We start from the raw sequence: 13,713 nt of genomic DNA on the forward strand, positions 1-13,713 counted from the left end.
AGAATATAAGATTTGAGAATTAGAGTTTAGGTATGACTCTTTCTGTTTGTACATAGTTTAATCACTCATACCATATTATGGAAATCATTTTATTTTTAAAAAATCATCAGTGTTAAGAAGACTATACAAATGTTGCCATCTCAGTATTGACCTCATCATAATCTTCTTTGAAACACTGGTCACCTGCTGTGTAAATTGGACTAAAAGTGATTTATTCAGTGCACTTTCCAGTCCCATAGGGCCTGCATTAAGATTATATTAGCCTTTTCAGTTCATTTTATTTACATCGTATGATCGAGACTATTTAACTCAAGCAGAATTGATGGTGCATGAAGCACAGGATTTTATCATTCAGCTAGTTCCTTGTTTCCACTTTCTCCATCTTGTCTTTTTCCAACTCTATAGTCATTCAGGGTTGCTGTTCCAGTTTTGCAAGAAAGACCTTGAGGCTCGCAAGGAAAGATTGCTTTCTGCCAGTCTCTATGAGGTCAGCCATTTTGCTCGTTCCCACTCCTTCATCTCATGAAACCAGGTTCTGTTCCCAAATCTTGTGAACCATGTAAGATTATGCTTGCTCAATATTTGGTTGGGAGTTCTGCATTAAAGGTAACAGTGGTTAGAGGGTATTTATCAGACATCAGCTAATGTTTCTTTACGGCTGAAGTTCATCACATCTCAGAGATGGGTACCAGATAATGAGCACCTGAAGGTGTACATTTAATAGTTGAATATTGCTGAATGCTACTTCAGACAAGCATATTTCTTCCGAGATGTCTTTACAGCATGGTCATTTATCACCCTTGGCCCCCCAAATAACAGGTCTTTTCCAAAAAGGTCTCCATAAAATTCCATGCTGCTACTGATGATGCAATAGATGACAGTCTTCTTTTAAGGTCAGTAACAAATCAGTCCAGTGTGGTATTATGGGGTCATATGTTGCTAGTATACATGCCTAGGGTCATTAAGCCTGTGGGCATTAAAATCTCTCATGACACTTTTCCACAAAAAGAGGAGTGTTAATCCCAGTGTCCTGGCCAGTTCCAGTTGCATAATTTCTTTCTGCCTACTCACAATCCCACTGTAGGTTCAAATGGCGAAAGTATCACCCCTGCAAAATGATTCTATAGTGGTGTTGATCAAGAATGCATGCAATTCAGTGGTCAGTGCGGCAGTAGAACCTTTATTTTATGCATTTATTGGGGCTTGAGGAGTTGATAAAATTTAAAAGTTCATGAAATTGAACATCTTGAAATGGCCTATAGGGTGTATAAACTGTAGTACAGCTCAATGCATCATGCTACAATTTTTCTTTTGAGAAAATTGATTTGTATAACTGGCCATTCATAACATAGGTGTTCATAAAAAATCAAGCTTCTACTGTTTATAAAGACAAGCTACTCTTACCATTACCACCATTTTCACTGCCTTTCTCTGGTTAGTAGACAGGATGCTCAGTCATTTCTCAGACCAGCATGTTGTAAGCCAGAGTAGGCAGTTATCCTCATTTCTTATGTAAGAGTGTTTTTAAAGATGGATATCTGCAGATGCTCTGATCTTCTATCCACTGCAACATGAAATTTCTGCTTGCCACAAGTGGAAAATAGAACTGGTCCAAAATGAAATAAAATAAAATAAAAAAATTCTAACAAAAGAGAGGACAATATTTTCATGAAAATTTTGCAAATATCCTATTTTTACTAATTTTATCAATATGTCAACAATGTTCTAGCTTTCAGAGCCTCAGTGTGCAAATGCTTATTTTGAGGAAACTGTTCTTGAAAATTGGGCCTTCTGATGTAATCAGCCAGGCCCACTGCTACACTCTATGCGGCATTCTTGCTCCACCCATTGTTGACTCTACGCAAGATAAAAATCACTGACAGGTATTCTTAAATGGACCCATATTGCTTAAGGTTCTATTTCACCTGTTAGGTCCCACTCAGAAAACATCACTTGTGCCCCGTAAATGGCACATTCTGTCAGTGCTGCTACTGTTAGACTTGAAAGACTCTTACGATACGTAGAAACCTTTAGCTTTTAATCTTCCATTTATTTCTGGGTCTCAAATATATAACACGTCATTTCATTTCTTGTGCAAATCTACAGTCAAGCATATTTACCTATTTCACTTTTCTTATGGATCCAGCTTTTGCTAACAAAGCAGCAGATCAGATCTCAAAACCTATATCTATCACTGTAGACAACTGGTTTAGAGTACGGCCTCTAGATGCAGAGCTGCTGAAGCCTTCAGATATCAATCAAATAAGGGACAACCATGGTCATGGAGTAACCAATCCCAGAAGACTTTTAGGTCTTCAAAACGTGGCATGACTTACTTTCTTCTCAGAACCCTGACTCGTTTCAGCTAGCTATTGAAAAAGACACTGAGAACTTGGAAGGGACCTTATTAATAAGTGAGTTACTGTTTTAAGAGTGGAGGCTAAACAAATTATTCATCGACTAATATTTGATAGCTATTGTTTTAAATGATGTGGTTATTTCATGCATGGCCATGAGTAGGTTTTGGGTATAATTTTTTGCTCACCATAATTTATTCAGTCTCTTTCTTTTCCTAAATATTTGGAAAATTTGGGATTTTAGACATGAAAACTCAGCACATTGTTTAATTTAGCAGAGGTTGAACTATGCTAGCATGCTAAACAAATACCATAATAAACCCACTGCTGCTGCTGCTGTTACTGCAAATTCTCCTTGGTTTTATCATATAGTAAAAACTTTGATACACATTTCTACTGCCCTCAGATTAATAAAATTAACAGTAATACACATGACCCCATGGCATTATAAAACAAGAATTTTTTTAGCTTCTTGGTGTTAATTAGTCAGGATATGTTTGTTTTTGTAAATACTGAATTACTAAGTGTTTGTGTGAAACTTACTAAATTATTTTAATGAATAAGAAAATTAAAGAGTATGTTTTGCTCCTGTGTTACTTATTATTCCTCTGCATGAAATAACAGATTTTTGTATTAGAAAAGACCACTCAATTAGATGTAAAAATGTGACTGTTGATGTTAATTAAATACACCATAAAATGTCATCTAAAAATACAATTAACCTAGCCATTTACGTACCTATTAAGATAGTCATCTACTCCCCAGACCTGAGTGCTATTTCTGACTATGCATATATTCAATTTCAATCTAGTGAAGCAAAAAAACAGAAAACAAGAAACAAACCAAAACCAAAACAAAAAAATCCACATTTTAAATGGTAAGCAACTGCCCCCTTGTGTCCCTTTCTTCCAATTACTGTTTAATACTGACAACAGAAACTATCATAACATATCATTTTTAGGCAGAAAGAAATTGCAATGAATGTGATTTGAATACTAGTTCTTCTAATGATTAATAATAAAACTTGTTTGGAATTTAGTCTTTGTTTTCCTCTGTTTAATTATAGCCTTAAGTGAAGCAGGGTTTTGGCTTACAGAAAATATAGACTTGGGTTTTAAATTTCAGTAACAATAAGTCCTCCACAATAATCATTTCATATTGTTTCAATTCAGAAGAACTAAAGGATTGGGGTTGGGGGGGGGGCTGTATTAGTCAAGTTTCACGCTTAAAACCAGAGAAAAAAATTCTAATACAGTGTGTTTTGACTGATATGAAAAGTTGATTTTCCTCTTATAATAAATATAGCAAACACACACACAAAGCATTCAGCATCTACCTTCAATTTTGGAAGAATGCGCATACTGACTAATTTTAAACCATTTACAATTTCCACACATATACTTTCTTACTTGGACAATCAGTATATTAAATTAACTAGAATATTGTAATAGCATCAGTGGGAACAATGGTGGAAAAAAGATTAGAACCTATGGGAGAAACAGCATCCTGGAAGTAGTGGCTTAAAACTTCTTTCAATAGCTTTTCATGAGATAGCTTCAAATGTATTTAGAGAATGCTATATATTGTAGGTTACAGAAGGTTGAATAATAATTAAGGCCTGTTCTTAAATTCCTATTTGGGAGTTTTACATGACCAATTGGACCCCTGAGAATGAATTCTTGCAGAAGAGGCTGTCCTTGGGTGGCTCCTCACAAGTGGCTCTTGCCAGTAGAGACACAGCCAGGGGCCTCCCCCCTCCTGCAGCTCCCATTGGTCAGGGCTGGCAGTCAATGAGCTGGGCACGGCAAAGTCAGCACTTGGGACGAGGGGACGGAGGCAGCCTGCTGAGCCATCTGACCATGCTTCTGGCAGAAACAGCAGGGATGAGAAGCCATTTGATCTGAGCATCCCCCACATGGACACTTGAGCTGTATCTGCATGGGAGCCCTCTTTCAAAAGGCTAAAAATCAAATGACAGCAATGGAAATCTAGCCTTTCGAAAGCCCGTGACTACACAGCAAAAGAGGATGGAAGGTTCGATCCACCCTTTCGAAAGGCCCCGCCATTCTTTCGAAAGGGAATGTCCACATAGCTACGTGTACTCTTTTGAAAGAATGGAGCTGGAGATGCCACAGATGGGGGTTGCATGGCTGCCAAGCCCTTGAGGGGCCTGCAGCCAGCTGCTTCTTTAAAGGGACCGTCCCATACAACCCCACCTGCACGAGCTGAGGCCTGCAAAACTACCCAAAGCCAACCAGATCCTGGCACACAGCAGCATGGATGAAAGCTCCTGGATTTAAATGCTGACATTCTGGACACTTTGCTACAGCTCCTGTGCATGGTTGTCTCAGCTGCCACCCCTCCTTCTCGGGAGACTGAGTGTCCCCCCGCAGGGATGTTGAGCCTCACTCCCAGGCTGTATCCCTTATGAACAAAAACTATTTACAATGGTGGGGGCAGGAAACGATGTACATTGGGGGGTGCGGGGAGGGCCCTGAACTGGGAGGGTCACTCAGGATCAGAGGTTGCAGGCCAAGAGCCCAGGTGCAGTGTCTGTGGTGGGGCTGGGATGGTAGGCACTGGCAGGTAGGCCCATGGAGTGTCTCTGGTGGGGGCTCAGCAGGGGTTGTGGTGGTGGCTCATTAGGGGATGCAGTGGGGGCAGTCCAGTAGGGGGTGCAGTAGGGGCGTGCAATGGGGAGGTGCAGCATGGTGGGCCAGGAAGTGGCTCAGGAAGCCCCATGTGCTCCTGGAGGGATCTTGTATACCCTCCAGCTGGGACAGTAGGCAGTACCAGGCCTCCCTCTACCAGTCCAGGTCAGCTTCCTCCAGCTGGAGGAGTCACTCTGCCCCCTCAGCCTGGCAGAAGCTGGTGGTGTCCTCCTCTGAACACCCCTATGGGCCCAGTGTGGTGGCGCTGATGTAGGTGCCTGACCCCTCTCTGCCACCGCTGGGGGGTGCTCCGAGCCCACAGAGAGCACAGGACTCTGCTGGCCTTCAGATGGTGCAGCTGAAAGGAGAGAGGGATGGTGTTATAGTCCCTGATCAAGAACCTTGGGGCCTTGCCTTGGGGATAACACCCCCCCCCGGGGACAAGATGGGCACTGTGCCCATGTGGTATCAGAGGCATGCAAGGGTTCCCTGCTGAAGTGGAATTGTCCCCAGGTGTGGTCCAATCCCACTCACATCTTGCTGTGCATGTAGTGCACAGAGCTGTCCATGAGGCTGGGAGCTGGCTGTCAACAGAAGGTGGCATGGTGCGCCAGGGGCCACGGCCAGCTGAGATGTATCTGGGTTGAGACCACCAGCCCCGTACATGACCCACTGGCAGCTGTGTCACCCCCACCCCACTAGCCAGGGTGCGAGCCCTGCCATGGACTTTCCAGAAGGTCCCTTGATGAACTCCAGCAATGCCTGGCTCCCAGTCACCTAGCTGGATGACTGGGAGGGCACATTGATCACAAGGTTCCCCTCCTCGCTTGACCACTCCAGGGTGGTGTCCAGCCCATGGCTCTGGCTTTCTGGTCCCAGCTCCTCCTGGGCTTCGTCCTTGCTCTGGTCCAGCGCCATGTCCAGGATGATGGATGGTAGGGAGCCATCCTAGTGCCCCAGGATGGAGCAGAGTTCCATGTAGTAGGGACAGGTGGAGGGACCTACCCCAGAGTGCCCAGGCCCATCTTGAGCCCAGGTGTAGCCCTGTCAGAGTTCCTCGACTTTCCTCAGGTGTCCCTGGGTGCTGTGGCCATGGGAGAGGTGGGCGAAGATTACGGCACGTCACCCCATCTCCCTCAACACCTCCTCTTCCTTCCACAGTCTCAGGAGGTCTCTTAATTTGGGCTCAGTCCAGGAGGGAGCCCTTTCTTTCTCTTCTCCCTCCTGCTCCTGGGAGCCCTGCGAGTGCTTCGGGGGGATGGTGGCTAGGGCTCCTGCAGTGGATGGGCACTGTCCATGCCTGGCTTTTGATTTTCGGCGTGCCTGTGAGGGTGTGCTGAAAGCAGCTTGTGCTTTTGCTGCTCACATGCTCTCAGCTTCCTGCCACAGTGTTTCTGGGTCAATGAAGTTTTAAGAGCAGCTGGACACAGGGATCAAAGAGCCCTGCTGCTGTGGGCCAGGGCATCTCCACCCTCCAGCTGACCAGAGCCATGGTGGACTTCCCTTTCAAAAGAGTGGGCCATGGAGTATCTAACACTTACCTTCTTTCGAAAAAGAGTTTCGAAAGGGAGAGATTTTCCTAATATGGGACCAGGGTCTGGATTTCGAAGTCTGAGCTGCGTTCCTCCAACTTCCTTTCCAAGTACACATTGTAAGTGTAGCTATTGTGTGTTCTTTTGAAAGAGGGCATAGTATTTTCGAAATTAAGTGCGTGTGTAGACACAGCTTTGTAGTCAAACAGGAGACAGAACCATCCAATTGGTCCTTGCAGTCTTCCCTTTTTGACTAGAGTTCGAGGTGTCTGAATGGGATGTTGCTCTCCTTGCCCCACCCTGTGCCAGTTATGTTAAAAAGGGTACTGCCACTGGGCAAGTGATGGTTTTATAAGCCATGATGTCAAAATATAGGGAGGTCAGGCATTCCCCAATCTCTCTGTTACAGGCAACTGGTTTACCTGAATCCCACTCCAGTTTGCACACCCCCTCCTCATATTCATCAACCAGAGGATGGCTCCAAAGAAGAAATCCCACTTTACAGCCTCAGTTACCTTCAATGCCACGTTGACCAATGATTCACCAGAGCAAAGAATCCAGAGCCCAGAGGTTGCTTCTTTTGTCCATCTGTCCCATACTAATGCTTAAGGAGACTTGGTCCTTTATTTCTCATGCTTCTCTGAAAGTTCAAAAGAGCAGGGTCAACTGAACCCCTGGCTGGTAATTCAGTTCTTGCACACCTAGTCTATTGCCCAGGCCTTCCAGAGCTGCCTCCCACACTCTCAGCCCCAGCCTGGAGCCCCCTCATGCACCCCAAACCTCTGGCAGCTGGAGACCTCACCCCCTGCAACTCAGTCTCCTGTCCTAGTCCTGAAGCCCTCTCCCACATATTTGAACCACTCATTTCTGGCCACGCACAAGAGCCCAAGCTCTCAGTCCAGTGTCTGTACCTCCTCCCACACTCCAAACCCTACAGCCTACACCCCAGCAAGGGCCCTCACCCCAGCCACTGACCCCAGCCTGCTGAAAATAAGTGAGTGAGTCATGATGGTGGAGAGCAAGAGGACTGGAGTTGGCAGAGGACAGGGCTTCAGAGAAGGGGCAGAGAAGGGTGCAGTGTGTTTAGTTTTGTGCAGTCAAAGTTGACAACCCTGTATGGGGCATAATGGTTCATTAATTGTCTATGAGAAGTGGCTTTCCCCAAGTCCCTATTCCCATTCCCAGATTCTATAACATAGTAATTCCACTCAGGAATCACATACCACCTGAATTAGAATCCGTGAATTACATCCCTTGCCTGCTTCCCTCATATCCTTCTCCACTCTCCAGGATCAGATTCCCTCCCACCCCTCACCCCCTCAAGTTACCCTGAGCCACTGCCTTCTCCACTCCTCTCATGCGAGCAGTTCTAGGGTCTGGAAAGGCTCTGTGTGTGTGTGTGTGAGAGAGAGAGAAATGGGCAGACAAACACACTTGGGCTTAGAAGTAACTCTGGGCTGGGTCAGAGAAAGCAGGTAAGTGGAATCAGATAAAGCCAAAGGGGCTTAAGGAGGGCCTTTGACAGTGGTGGCAACTGATGATTTGTTTTAGCTTAACAATACCAGACAGTTTATAGAAAAGCAATGTATGTTTGGGGGGGAAAGTAACTTAAAAACAACCTTCAAAGTTTCCTGCTTATTGATGTAATTTGTCTGCTCCACCTTACTTTCAAACTGATAGGCCTTGTATTCTTGAAATACAGTAGTCAAAATCTGCAGTTGTTTTGTGCATTGTTCAGCTGATTCCAGTAGAGCTATGCCAATTTACACCAAATGAAAATTACCCCTTTCTAATTACACTTTATTAAAGTGCTGATTTAGAAGCATTAAAGCCCAAGATACGTCACCGTTGTGATAGCAAACTGTGACATGTATCTTAATTTTTCTTGAGTAAACTGCAATATGTATTGCCAATAGTTTTCACAGCAGAAATAGAAAAGACAAACTGCAAAGCCAAAAGAAAAAGAAAAACTAAATTAAAACTTACTCCCTTCCTCCCACCCATCCCCATTTCCCTTCACTATTGCTTTCGCTGAAGTGATCTGCCCTCTGTGTGAGTGAGGAAAATGTGAATGTGTTTGCCTGTGTGTAATGGAACCACTCCCCAAAGCCCGCCTGTCTGGACAACCACCTGCCAGCAGCACCTTGGTGGCTGGAGAATAATAGAAGCTGAACCCTGCAAAAGGACCAACCCAAGAAAGAGAAGGAGGCCCCATCAAGACAAGATGAGTCCCATCTTCTGTTAGCTGATGACTCATGGTCATACACACTCCGGGGGCACTGGGACAGGACAAGAGCTATGGACTGAAAAATACAAAAATATGGGTGAAAAGTTATGGGGAGTTCTTGTCTCCACCAATCTGCAGGAGTTAGTATTAGCTGTCTGGGGAGGCAGGAGAAGGCCCAGGACTCTGGGCCCTTCCCCCTTCCCATAGGATGGACGATACCGACTGCTCCTGAGTAATATCCTGACAAGAGAGTAAGCTGAGAAGGGGAACGTGTGATCAGCTTGCTGCCCCGCATTCTTGACTGCAGCCAGACACACTGGACCCACTAATGCTTTGGCTTCATTTGCTGTCCTGATGCAACTCTTCATCTGCATGAAATTGCCTGTCTAAGTGTATGAGTGCAGGACGGTATGTGTGTGGTTGCGTGCTTGAAACCTAGTTCCCCATTTCCTTTAATCCAAGGGTGGTATTTAATAAAATACATGTGAGGGTAACCCTGGGATGGTCTTTAGTGGAAATAAAGTAATATTTAGTGGTGGACAATGCGGGCAACAAAGGGTTAATTTGAACTTCAGCAGTATCTGACAAGCAACCCACACCTTTCTGTTCTTGGTGGCTGTTTGCGGGTAGACTAGCTAGCTCCAGGTTGGGTCCAAGTTAGAGGGTTGGTGGATGGTCCCACAGCTCAGGTTCCAGGCAGACGTCTGTGTGTAGGCTAGCTGGCTTCAGGTTGGGTTCGGGAATGCAGGGTGGACACCACACCATTGTTTAAGGGGAAAAATAAAAGCGTACAGTTAAGAGTCTGCACCAATAAATAAGTCACATCACTGCTCTCATTCATCTTTTGTCCAGGCTCATTCCTTGGGTGGTTCCAAGGAAAGGCAACACAACTTTTAAAAAATAGTTTTTAAACGGTTGTATCTTCTAAACAGCATGTTTATAAAGTTTGTTTTTCCTCTTCTCATCTTCCTTTCCTTAGAAATGTCAGCTCAGTACGTTCCTCTTTTTATAGGAGATGCTTTTTGGTGGGAGGACTGGAGCTTAGTCTAGATCTTCTTCTGCCAAAGAATTGGGAAGAGAGTGTAAGTTCCCGTTCATAGGTTTTAAATCAGAAGGGGCCATTAGCTCATTTAGCTTGACCTCCTGTATAATAAAGACCCAAAAATTACCCCTGCAATGAGCCCAATAGCTTGTTTGACTTACGCATATCTTCCAAGGAGGCACCCAATCTTCACCTGATGACATCCAGAGACGGAGAATTCACCACATCACTTAGTGCTTGTTAGTCATCCTTGCTGCGCCTTACCTCTGATACATACCAAAGGGCACTACTAAAACAATGTTTTACGCCAAACGTCAGTTGTGACTTGAAATTATTTAAAGTGGCGTAATCAGTATATAGTTCTTTAACGTTTGGCATTTCACTTCTCATCGAAAAGTAATGCTTTTCAAGGCCTACCTGCAGGCAGAAATTCCAACAGTTTAACTGAACTTGATTTAAAATCCAGCTAAACCAGTGATAATCTTTATGTGGACACACAGACTCACAGATTACAAGGCCAGCTTCATCTCTTCTGACCTCCTATGTAGCACAGGCCATAGAAGTCAGAGCAGAGCTTTTAAAAAGCATCGGATCCTGATATTAAAATTGTCATTGACGGAAAATTCAACAGGATGCTTGCTAGAAATTGTACCAAATTGGTAAAGTCTAAATTGATGTTTCTTTTTTCCTGTAAATTCACTATCTAATGCTAAAACAGCCCAAGATGGGTTTAAATCAGATGCAGAGTTTCTCTCCACAAAAAATACACATTTAATCTGGTATAATTTCAAATATAGAGCAAGCCTTGTACATACGGAATGAGACAGCTATTTGAAGGTGTTAGGCATCTCAGTGCTAATCTCTATCGGCATCTTCAAGACACTGCCATACCTTTAAAAAGTTATCCCTTAGGTTCTGTTTGAACCAGTTCTGCTCAAAGGCAAAACTCACAAACAGAAACTAGAGTGGGATTGGGCCCATAAAGAGGATGATTTATCTTTAGCTAAACAGGTCACCAAGGGACAGCTTTCAAAGACAATTCAGCATTGTAGTGGGGCCGCTGCCTCACTCCTGCAGGGAAGGGGTTAATGCAGTCTGGAGGGAGTTTGTGCCGTATGGAAGTCAATGAAGAAAGGGCTCCTAGAGGAGCCAATCAGAGGGCAACTATATTTACCTGCACTTCTGCAAGTACGGGCAATTGCAGTTCCCACTGGCACAGAGCACTGTTTGTGGCCAATGGGAGCTGTGGCCAACAGGAGCTGCAATCACCCATGCCTTTGGAGGCATAGCTAAATACAATGGCAGTGGCCCACCAGGGGCTAAACCTGGGGAACTAGATCTGGCCTACAGGCTGGTATTTGCTCACCCCTGCAGTATATCTTCTACTCTTTCCTAGAATGATACATATGACTACAACATTAGCATTTCAGTAATCTACTGCATTTTATATAAAACAAAACAATATCTATACTATAGATATGCACACATGTATGTGATTTTACAATGCAAACATTTTTCTTCCTTCAGACATATAGCTAGGTGGTAGTAAACTATTGAGTGTACAGCAACTGTATGTAATCCTGTAAGTCCCTGGTAATAGGTTCAATTGTTATTTGGACTAGACCTGTACAATTGGAGATCTTCTACAATGCTCAGTTGTCTTTGTTTGGGAAAAGTGTGTACCATAGTCACCAGATAATAGCATTATCTTCCCTTTAATTTTCCTTCTTTGTCTGTCTCTCTCAAACTATGAAGCAAGAATGGATTTAAACCATCAGGGATTCTTCTGAAATTTAAGTCCCAATTCCCTATAGAATTAACTCTGAATCCTTTGACATTAAGAGGCATTGAAAAGGATAGCATTGTCTGGTTTTTTTATGTTTGAATAATGTTGAGAAAAAGTTGGCATTTTCCTATTTTCCCTTGGCTGTGCTCTTCACAGAGAGGGAATACAAGACAGCTTCCAACATATCTACAGACTGAGAGCTTAAAAATATGTAGGTTTGTATGAAACAAGGTAAAGAAATACCCTTTAAGCCTTACTTTTTTAGTTGGATCTGCCATCTTACGCAAGGGCAGTGACAATACAAAACCAATGAAAATATTATCATCATCAACAACAACAACAACCATGGGCTCAGCTCCCAATGGTGTCCGATGCCTCTCTTGACTGTTCCCTTCCACCTTTCCCTGTCCATTGTGGAGTGGCTTAGTTTCTGTAGACCAGCTCCACACCATTCTACTGTATCATATACCCATTCTCTGTGGAGTCTGCCTCTCCTATTCGAGCCACACTTCATGACAAATACCAGTGTCTTGATTTTTTGTTTGTTGTTCATTCTGCAAATATGACTGAATAGCTGTAACTCGCATTGTATAACTTTCTGCAGTAGGTTCTCTTTCATCTGTATGTTCCTATGGCATTCCTCTTTGGAGACCTTCTGCATCCATCCTATTTTCAGGATCTTTCTATAACAACTCCTCTCAAATGCCAATATTCTTCTCTTCGAATCTTTCATTATCACCTATGTCTCACATCCCTACAACATACCGCTAAATACACACATTTTCAAGACGTGAGGCTTCATTCCTAAGCTAATCAATTTGCTCAATGGTTTGAGTATTGGCCTTCCAGATACAGGGTTGTGAGTTCAATCCTCCAGAGTGCAATTCAGGACTCTCCAGGCAATAGACTTGCAGGGAGGGAAAGCTCAGTGGTTTGAGCATTAGTCTGCTACACCCAGCATTGTGAGCTCAGTCTTTGAGGAGGCTATTTAGGGATTGGGGCAAATAGATGCCAGGGATGGTGCTGGCTCCTGCCAAGAGGACACTGAACTAGATAACCTCCCAAGGTCCCTTCCAGTTCCAGGAGATGTGTATCTCCAATTACACCTTTTATAGTATTATCCATCACCTTCAAATTAGCTCTTGCTTTCACTATTCTAGTCCCTATTTCCTTCTTACAATCTAGATCATGTGTTATGTTGCTCCCCAGATATGTGAACTTCTCTAAATTCCCTAGTTCAATCCCATCTATACTGACCTTTCCTCCTATCTCATCTCCAAATACCATTGTTTTTGTTTTATCTATGTTCATAATCACTCTGTGCCACTTCCCTTCCTCTTTTAGCACATGCACTGTTTTCACTAGCTTCTCTTCATCTTTCTTAATGATAACTATATCATTTATGAACCTCAAGTTGCTAATTCTTATCCCATTCACAGATATCCCTTCTACCTCTTCCTTGATCTTGTCCAGCACCCTCTCTAGATGAGTGATGAAGATACTCGGCGATACTGGATCTCCTTGTCTCGTATCTCTGCTCACTCTAAAACAACTCCCCAACTCTCTGCACATTCTCACCACTGCCTCCACATTGTCATTGATATCCTTCAACAACCGTATTTGTCTGCTATGCACTCCATATGAAACCAACACTGCCCAACTCACTTTCTAATCTATACTGTCAAATGCCTTCTGAAAATCAATGAAAGGAGTGTAGATGTTCTTGTTCTTTTGTCAAGCTTTCTCCACTATCAATCTTAGCGCCCACATCTGCTGTATGGTTCTTCTATCTTTCCTGAGCTCTGCTTGCTCATCTGCTAGATGTTCTTTTATCTGCAATCTTGATTTCTCCGTCAGTATCTTCATCTGCACCTTGCCTAGATGACTTGTTAGGGCAATCGTTCTGTAATTCTTGCAATCAATTGCACTTCCTTTCTTGTGTATTGTCACTAGCATGGATCTTGTGCATTCCTTAGATGCCTTCCCTTCTTTCCATGCCATATTACATAGATGGTGTATTTCCTGAATCATACTTTCTCTGCTATATTTAGTCATCTCTCCCATGATCTTACCATTTCCAGGGTGCTTGTAGTTCTTCAGTTGTTTCACTGCTTTCTA

The 13,713-nt window shown here is 43.6% G+C and overlaps 1 long non-coding RNA gene across 1 annotated transcript; it reads right to left on the reverse strand.

Moving 5' to 3' along the window:
- Nucleotides 1-1,221: 1,221 nt before the first annotated feature.
- Nucleotides 1,222-11,498, reverse strand: LOC142008908 (uncharacterized). The gene is made up of 3 exons (XR_012644265.1): nt 9,367-11,498; nt 7,056-7,180; nt 1,222-5,366 (listed from the first exon to the last, which is right to left on the reverse strand). It is a non-coding gene; the product is annotated as an uncharacterized LOC142008908 (long non-coding RNA).
- Between the last annotated feature and the right edge of the window lie 2,215 nt (nt 11,499-13,713).

The sequence above is a fragment of the Carettochelys insculpta genome, chromosome 2 (genome assembly GCF_033958435.1).
Source record: "Carettochelys insculpta isolate YL-2023 chromosome 2, ASM3395843v1, whole genome shotgun sequence".
NCBI lineage: Eukaryota > Metazoa > Chordata > Testudines > Carettochelyidae > Carettochelys > Carettochelys insculpta.